Source organism: Trachemys scripta, chromosome 2 (assembly GCF_013100865.1).
Source record: "Trachemys scripta elegans isolate TJP31775 chromosome 2, CAS_Tse_1.0, whole genome shotgun sequence".
NCBI classification, from domain to species: domain Eukaryota; kingdom Metazoa; phylum Chordata; order Testudines; family Emydidae; genus Trachemys; species Trachemys scripta.
The window spans coordinates 164,582,354-164,591,635 of record NC_048299.1 but is presented as its reverse complement, the minus strand read 5'-3'; positions in this window follow the sequence as shown (position 1 = coordinate 164,591,635).

Here is a 9,282-nt window from a genome sequence, read left to right as displayed (position 1 = left end):
CCAATTTTAAAAAGGGTAAAGATGATGACTGGGTAATTACAGGCCTGTCAGCCTGACATTGATCCCAGGCAAGATAATGGAGTGGCTGATATGGGACTCAATTAATAAAAACTAAAGGAAGGTAATGCAACGAATGCAAATAAACATAGATTTATGGAAAGTAGATCCTGTAAAATTAAGTTTCTTTTTTTTATAAGATCACAAGTCCGGTTGATAAAAGTAATAGTGTTGATATAATATACTTGGACTTATGTAAAGCGTTTGACTTGGTACCGCACAATATTTTGATTAAAAATTAGAATGATAGAAAATTAACATGACACACATTAAATGGATTAAAAACTGGCTAACTGATGGGTCTCAAAATGTAAACGGAGAATCCTCACCTAGCAGGTCTGTTTCCAGTAGAGTCCACAGAGGTCAGTTCTTGACCCTATGCCATTTAACATTTTTATCAATGACAGGGAAGAAAACCTAAAATAATTGTTGATAAAGTTTCCAGATGACCCACAAATTGGGGGAAAGGTAAATAATGAAGAAACAGGTCACTGATTCAGAATGATCTAGATCGCTTGGTGAACTGGGCACAAGCAAACAATATGTGTCGTAATATGGCTAAATGTATACACCTGGGAACAAAGAATGTAGGCCATACTGATAGGATGGGGGACTATATGCTGTGAAGTAGTGACTCAGAAAAATTGTGTGTGGGCGGGTGCAGAGGGGGGGAAGAAGGAGGATGGATAGTCAGCTGAACATGAGCTCCCAGTGTGATGATGTGGCTAGAAGAGTTATTGTGATCCTGGGATGCATAAATAGGGGAATCACAAGGAGTAGAGAGGTTATTTCACCTCTGTATTTGGCTCTTGCACAAGTGCTGCTGGAATACTGTGTCCAGTTCTGGTACCCACAATTCAAGAAGCATGTTGATAAATTGGAGAGAGTTCAGAGAAGATCCATGAGAATGATTAAAGGGTTAGAAAACATGTCCTATATTGATAGACGCAAGGAGTTCAACCTAACAAAGGTAGCAGAACCAAAGTGGTTTAAAACGTAGACCATGGCGCACAGAGTAGGCAACTGTTAAAATCAACTTTTTTTCTTCATGGAATTTTGCATGCATTTTGTGATTTATTTATTTTTTGCCTTATAGATGCTCTTTGTCTATAGAAAACAGAACACAGACTTTGATTTGTGCAGTGCCTCAGTATTCTAATACCTGCCGTATTATCCCTCTTTCACTATAGGGATACACAGTATAAAATGGTCTTAGTTTGAGCTTCAGAATAATTCCACACAGAAGCAGCATTAATGAAAATTCAACCGTCTTTATCACTTATTGTTAACTCTTTCCCCTTCAGTTCTCAACTTCCTGCCTAGTTATTTCAATATCCCTGATATTCGTTGTTCTGTATAATAATACTTGCATGCTGTCATACTGTATATTTCAAATAACAGGATACTTACACCTAACTCCTGAAAGAGCGTTTAATACACTACAGAGAGTCTCACAATGCCATTGGCGTTCTGCCAGAAGGATTTAATGAATAACGGGCCCTGTCTCCCTCTGTATTTGACTTTGGGGCACATCTGCATTTTTATGTAATTATTTGAACACGGACAGCTGAGTATGTTAGCAGTACTGTATTCATCAGCAAGAAATCTCAACTATGCCAGTGTGCTGGCATGTAGGCAGGCTTTAGATAATGGCCTAGTGATGCGGGATTGCAAGAGAAAAAAGAAGGAATCCCTTCTTTTTGGCTGTATCTGTTAACTAACTGCACAAGTTCAGTTTGGCCTATAGACTTCACAGCCTCCAAAATTGAGGAATGAGCTTAAAGTGAGTCAACTAGTCCTGAAATTGCTATTTTGTCGCTTTTAAAACTTCTACATTCATTGAATGCAGTTAGCACTGAAAACTTTAGGTGCTGGAACAGGTGGCTGTTCCTGGATGTCTGCAGAGATACCCCTAAAACAGAAATACAGGCTGGACACATTCACCAAACACCCCAGCAGTAGCCTTATGACTGTGAAGGCATGAAAATGACTACAAACCCAGATGTAAGACTGGAAAACTGCTTTACATGAATGTCAAGTTACACTACAGTACATGAGATCTGTAAGAACTCAAACACACCTGAGACGTGTCATTTTTTTCTAATGTTGACCATAACAAATACATTGGGTCATATTCTGCTGTCATTTGTGAGGGCAGAATTTGATTCTCTTCCATTGGGATGCTTGAAGAGAGAAGAAGAAAGCACATGCATTACACTGCCATTGAGCCAAGGCCTATCAACCTATACCATAACCTTAGTGTCTTTTGTTAGGTGAGGAAGGCTGCAGAAAATATCCGGTGACTCAAACTGTAAAAAAAAAAAAGTGAGGCGAAAATTATACTTGCCATCCAGATTGTCAACGTGTCTTATTGTTTGTATGAGTTTGAAGGTAAACTCGAACTAATATATGCCCTTAGTTGGAGGAGAGACTAGAAAAAAGCAAATAAAACACACAAAAGAAAACAAAGCTACCAATGCACTTTATTTTTTGCTAAAGTGGCAGAGCAACAACGTGGCACTGATGAGGATCCAGTTTCTGGTCCCCACCTGACTCTTCCCTTTAAATTAATACACTAATTGGTCATATACATGTGATAATTTTATGAAGTGTGTGGCGGCCTCTACTGGTAAACTGAAAATGTTACATTAATATGTCTGTGTTTGCACAGCATTCCATCAATGTGTCAGATAAGAAAATCTTATGGGTCTGGCTGCTAAGTCTTCAGAGGCCAGTCATAGCAGGTTCCATTCATGCTTGTTATTTCCTCTCTAAGATAAATTTGGAGATAAGTTAATTCATCTGTTCCAACCAAAGGCATCCTTTTCCCTCAACTGTGACTCCCATTAATGTTGATAAAGTTTATCCCTTGTATTTTGGAGGATCTATAAACTCCTCTCTACAGTGGCCTCGACCCAAATAGGATACAGAGGTGTGGCCACTCTGATTTTTATCTGCTTTACCCAATACATTAATTTCTATCCTACACAGTTTTTGAGATGAGTCTTTAGATAGACGATGAAGAAAACGTAGTAAAAACCAGTTTCACTTGGTTTCCTGAATTATTATTTTATGGTTAGGCATTTGTGTCTCATCATTATGAATTCATCTTGCATTTCTTGCTTTAGCACCTCTCATAAGAAGTTCATTTGGCATTCAGGTGGATTTTACACGCCCCATTGTAATTTATTATCAACGAAGCAATAGTTAATGGATATTTAAAAGAATGTTACTGCTTGTGCTCAAACTCTGTTAACACTTTATTTGCTCCATCATTAATTAATTTGTTATATCTTTATTACAGTAAAAAATCAGTCATAACTTCACAGTTAGATAACTGGTACTTGAATAAGCTGTTTCTTTTCCGCTCTTGATTATTCTAAATCTGCATGGAGTAACAATTTTACTTTTTTTTTTTTTTTAAAGAGGGAAAGATCATATGGTACCAGTAAACACTCAGCAGGCAGTGTGGTTCAAGGGGTAGGGCACTGGACTGGAGTCAGGAGATTTGGGGCTGTTCCTTGCTCTGTCACTTATAGAGCTGGGTGGGAGGAGAGAAGGGAGAGAAAATTCCTGATTTCTCCATCTCCACACCACCCAAATTTTCAAAATGTCTGCATTTTAAAATTCAAATGTCGACCAACTGTAGCCTGTGTGACCTCGGGCAGGTCAATTTCTCCTCCCTGTGCATCAGTTGCCCGGTCTGTGAAAGGGGGTAGTGATACTTACTTTCCTTTTGTAAAGTGTTTTGAGATTGATGGATAAAAGTCGGACATAAAGGCTAACCATTATTAAGACAATCAGCGTGAAAGAGCAGAAGATCATTGATCCAGTCTCCTCTTTTCCTCTGAGGTTCTTAGATTTTGTTTTTCTTAAAAACATTTCAAAGTGCTTTCTTCCCTCATTACGGTTCTTAACATGCCAGCCTGGCTTCAGACTTGCGACCCGCCCACTCAGTTACATCTGTACAGGTACACACTGGCACATGGTCTCTTTCTCTCTCTCTCACCCTGAATCACATTTCACTTTAGCAGTATTTGATTGGTAGTGCTCCCGTTAACTCCTTTATCCGAGGCTTGCTTTTCACGGCAAGCTTAATTGGTGCATTCAGACTACTTGTTTTGGAGGAGCAAGCCTACAAGGCAAATAGCCGTAAAGTTCATGAGCTGTGTGGGGCTGGCTGGCTAAAGCTCTTGATTTGAAATCCACACATCAATGCAAACCACAATAGCAATGGGTAGGCTGTGCTTTTTCCAGCAGACTTCACTCTAGTACAGGGATCGGCAACCTTTGGCACGTGGCCCGTCAGGGAAATCCGTTGGCAGGCCGGGACAGTTTGTTTACCTGCCGCATCCGCAGGTTCGGCCGATCGCAGCTCCCACTGGCCACGGTTCGCCGTTCCAGGCTAATGGGGGCTGCAGGAAGCAGCGTGGGCCGAGGGATGTGCTGGCCGCTGCTTCACACAGCCCCCATTGGCCTGGAATGGCGAACCGTGGCCAGTGGGAGCTGCGATCGGCCGAACCTGTGGACGCGGCAGGTAAACAAACTGTCCTGGCCTGCCAGTGGATTTCCTGGATGGGCCGTGTGCCAAAGCCGATCCCTGCTCTGGTAGGAAAATCTCATTTATGAAGTACCACAGATGATCAGTTACACCGTAGAACATAGCTCCACTTAACATACAGCACTTACACTTGCGATCTCTACAAATAAATCTAAGTATATTTAACAGAACAGAGATTTGAAAGATAACAAGCAGAAACATTGGAAACAAAGGGTGACACACAAAATAAAACAGTAACATGCATACTGGAGCCTAAACTTAACTACCAAGACTTTGTCATGTCATACAGAGCAAACGTTCACCCAAAATCCTTCTAGCGTATCACAGCCAGGCTTGGCTGTAATCTTCCATTCATGAGACCAGTCATGCTGTTCTCTTGCCTCCTCAGTGGAAGGATGCACAGTTTGTCTCTGTCCGTACAGTTACAAGCCAAAAAAATCCATCGTCTGCACTTGCAAAAAGGATAACCACCGCTGCTTGTGTTTTCCTGTCTCAGATCTCCCCTGGAGACTTTGCAATCACTTGATTAGCACTTTGCTCAGACTGTGAACCATACAATACTTAATCTACACATAGACAGACTGATTAGATAAACATCTTCTGCCTGAAAGAAACTTGTTTATAAACTGCTGGCAACTACCCCAACTCTCAGGCCTTAAGAGCAAAATTTTCAGCATAGATACAGAACTCCTTACATACTATCCATATGTATATTTTGCAGTGATTATGAAGACCAGTGTGAGACAGACTTTCATAGAGACCTAACCTGACATTCTTTGGTGTACTAATCTGTGGATACCAGACCCCAGGGATCCCTGGAACCCTTATGCTCCCTTGTGCCCTCTGCCAGTTAGCATCAAGGAGTCTGGGGCACAGCTGCTAGGTGCTGCACACAAACACTTGCACAAAGTGCAAGGGCCAGGTAGGGAAGGCTGTGCCTACCCAAACAGCCTGGCACCCACCCCCTATCTGCCCCCTCCCACTTCCTGCCCCTGTAACTCCACCTCCCGCAATGTGCCTCGTGGCCTAGCTATGCCAGCACATTGGAGCATACACTGTAACAGGTACAGGCTCATCGAAGCTTATGCCTTCCCTAGAGCAACACAGGGACTGTAAATCAGAGGTGGGCAAACTACGGCCCGCGGGCCACATCCGGCCCATGGGACCGTACTGCCTGGCCCTTGAGCTCTGGCCGGGGAGGCTAGCCTCTGGCCCCTCCCCCACAGCCACGCCGCCAGGCGGGCAGTGCTCTGGGCACTGGGGTTGCGTGTTCCTGCTGAGCAGCGTGGCAGTGTCTGGCTCCAGCCGGGCAACACGGCTGCCAGACATGCTGCTCCAAGCGGCATGGTAAGGCAGCCGGGGAATTGGGTAAGGGGCGGGGAGTCCCGGGGGGAAGTCAGGGGACAGGGAGCAGGGGGTGGTTGGATGGGGCGGAGGTTCTGGGGGTGATCAGGGGACGGGAGAGGGGCTGGATAAGCATGGGAGTCCCAGGGGGCCCGTCAGGGGATGGGGGTGTGGATAGGGGTCAGAGCAGCCAGGGGACTGGGAACAGGGAAGGTTGGATAGGGGGTGGGGTCCCGGGGGTGATTAGGGGCGGGGGGTCCCGGGAGGGGCAGTCAGGGGACAAGGAGCAGGGGGTTGGATGGGTTGGGAATTCTGAGGGGGGCAGTCAGGGGGGCAGGAAGTGGGAGGGGGCAGATAGGGGGTGGGTGCCAGGCTGTTTGGGTAGGCACAGCCTTCCCTACCCGGCCCTCCATACAGTTTTGCAACCCCAGCGTGGCCCTCGGGCCAAAAAAGTTTGCCCACCCCTGCCGTAAATCCTAATCTTCCTCCAGGGTTGCCCCAGGCATAGCACAGCAATGTACAATCCCTTACTACGGGCATGACTGCAAACAAACCATCTAGCCACTATATAAGTAAATCATCACCCCCTTTATATATCTCCAATGTAATTATGTACCTATCCTTCCCCTTGTTCCTCTCCTACATTCCTGCTCAACAGCACGAAGAAAGCAATGTTCAAAACAATCTGTGGCACTGAAAAATACTTTGCTGTAAAAATTGATCATAATGAGGGTGTTCCGATAAGCAGCAGTTTCTTAGCCATGATGCGTTTCCAACAGGAAAACATTTTAAAGTTACATTGTGCTGTGAATTGTCTTGAGAAACCTTCTAGCTGAAAAGCTGACATTCAGAAGCTGCATGGTCAGTCAGCGGATGTAAGCTTTAATGATCTTGGATAAAATGGTCAATTTGGAATGAAATGTAATTTTGGTGTCTGAACACTACTAATCACCTAGAAAATCACAGTGAACATGTGCCTTTCAGAGAGAATCTACTCCTTGGCCTGCAGGTCCTTCCCTGAGCTGACACACAACTTATCTATTTTGCTTAATAAAGCAATGTCATTAAAGAAACTGCATGAAATGAAACTATAGGCTCAGTTTTCACAGAGATTCAATTTTACATGTGGTATTGTTTTTGAAAAATTATACATTTGCCTATACTTTCCAACCAGTGGTTCTAACATACTGCAGTTTCTTCCTGTTGTAAGTGTAGAGAAATAACCACTGTGGTTTTCTTTTTGTTCTATCATGGTTCTTTTATCACACCCCCCACCATGGTATCCAAGTGCCTTAGATACCACTGTGCTGTAGGTGGAGGGGAAATACTGACTTATAATGGTGAACACTGTTTGTATAAACGCTATATAGCGACATGTTTTTCAAAGTTCAGGTCGTGACCCATTACTGGGTTGTGGCATAGAACCATAAAACTGGAAGGGACCTCGAGAGGTCATCTAGTCCAGTCCCCTGCACTCAAGGCAAGACTAAGTATTATCTATACCATCCCTGAAAGGGGTTTGTCCAACCTGCTCTTAAAAATCCCCAATGATGGAGATTCCACAACCTCCCTAGGCAATTTATTCTAGTGCTTAACCACCCTGACAGTTAGGAAGTTTTTCCTAATGTCCAACCTAAACCTCCCTTGCTGCAATTTAAGCCCATTGCTTCTTGTCCTATCCTCAGAGGTTAAGAACAACAATTTTTCTCCCTCCTCCTTATAACAATCTTTTATGTACTTGAAAACTGTTATCATGTCCCCTCTGTCTTCTCTTCTCCAGACTAAACAAACCCAATTTTTTCAAAGTTCCCTCATAGATCATGTTTTCTAGACCTTTATTAATCATTTTTGTTGCTCTTCTCTGGACTTTCTCCAATTTGTCCACATCTTTCCTGAAATGTGGTGCCCAGAACTGGACACAATACTCCAGTTGAGGCCTAATCAGCACGGAGTAGAGAGGAAGAATTACTTCTCGTGTCTTGCTTACAATACGCCTGTTAATACATCCCAGAATGATGTTTGCTTTTTTTTTAACAGCGTTACACTGTTGGTTTAGCTTGTGATCCATTATCCCCAGATTCCTTTCCGCAGTACTCCTTCCTAGGCAGTCATTTCCCATTTTGTATGTGGGCAACTGATTGTTCCTTCCTCTGTGGAGTACTTTGCATTTGTCCTTATTGAATTTCATCCAATTTATTTCAGACCATTTCTCCAGTTTGTCCAGATCATTTTGAAATTTAATCCTATCCTCCAAAGCACTTGCAACCCCTCCAAGCTTGGTATCATCCGCAAACTTTATAAGTGTACTCTCTATGCTATTATCTAAATAATTGATGAAGATATTGAACAGAATCAGACCCAGAACCAATCCCTGAGGGACCCCACTCATTATGCCCTTCCAGCATGACTGTGAACCACTGATAACTACTCTCTGGGAATGATTTTCCAACCTTATAGTAGTTCCATCTAGGTTGTATTTCTCTAGTTTGTTCATGATAAGGTCATGCGAGACAGTATCAAAAGCTTACTAAAGTCAAGATATATCACATCTACCGCTTCCCCCCATCCACAAGGCTTGTTACCCTGTAAAAGAAAGCTATCAGGTTGGTTTGACATGATTTGTTCTTCACAAATCCATGCTGACTGTTACTTATCAACTCATTATCTTCTAGGTGTTTGCAAATTGATTTCTTAATTATTTGCTCTATTATCTTTCCAGGTACAGAAGTTAAGCTGGCTGGTCTGTAATTTCCGGGGTTCTCCTTATTTCCCTTTTTATAGATGGGCACTATTTTTGGAATGTAAGGCACTGGGTCGCCTTGCTCAGCACCCAGGGACACTAGTGGCTCTGGTCAGCACTGCTGACCAGGACATTAAAAATCCCGTTGGCGGTGCTGCCCAACTAAGGTAGGTTAGTGCCTACCTCTTCCGACACCACGCTGTGCCCTGGAAGCGGCCAGCAGCGGGTCTGGCTTCTAGGCAGGGGGGCCATGCGGCTCAGCACGCTGCCAGCACCCCGAGAACTGACTCCGTACTCCCATTGGCTGGCTCCCGGCCAACGGGAACTGGGGTGTCGGTGCCTGCGGGCAAGAGCCATGCAGAGCCACTTGCGTGCCTCCGCCTAGGAGCCAGACCTGCTGCTGGCAGCTTCCGGGGCACAGTGCGATCAGCGGTGTCAGGACAGGCGGGAAGCCTGACTCTGCACCACAGCTGTGCCACTGACAGGGAGCTGCCAGAAGTAAGCCCACACTCCAACCCCATGCCCCAATCCCCTGTCCCAGCCCTGAGCCCCTCCCACACCCCAAACCCCTCATCTCCAG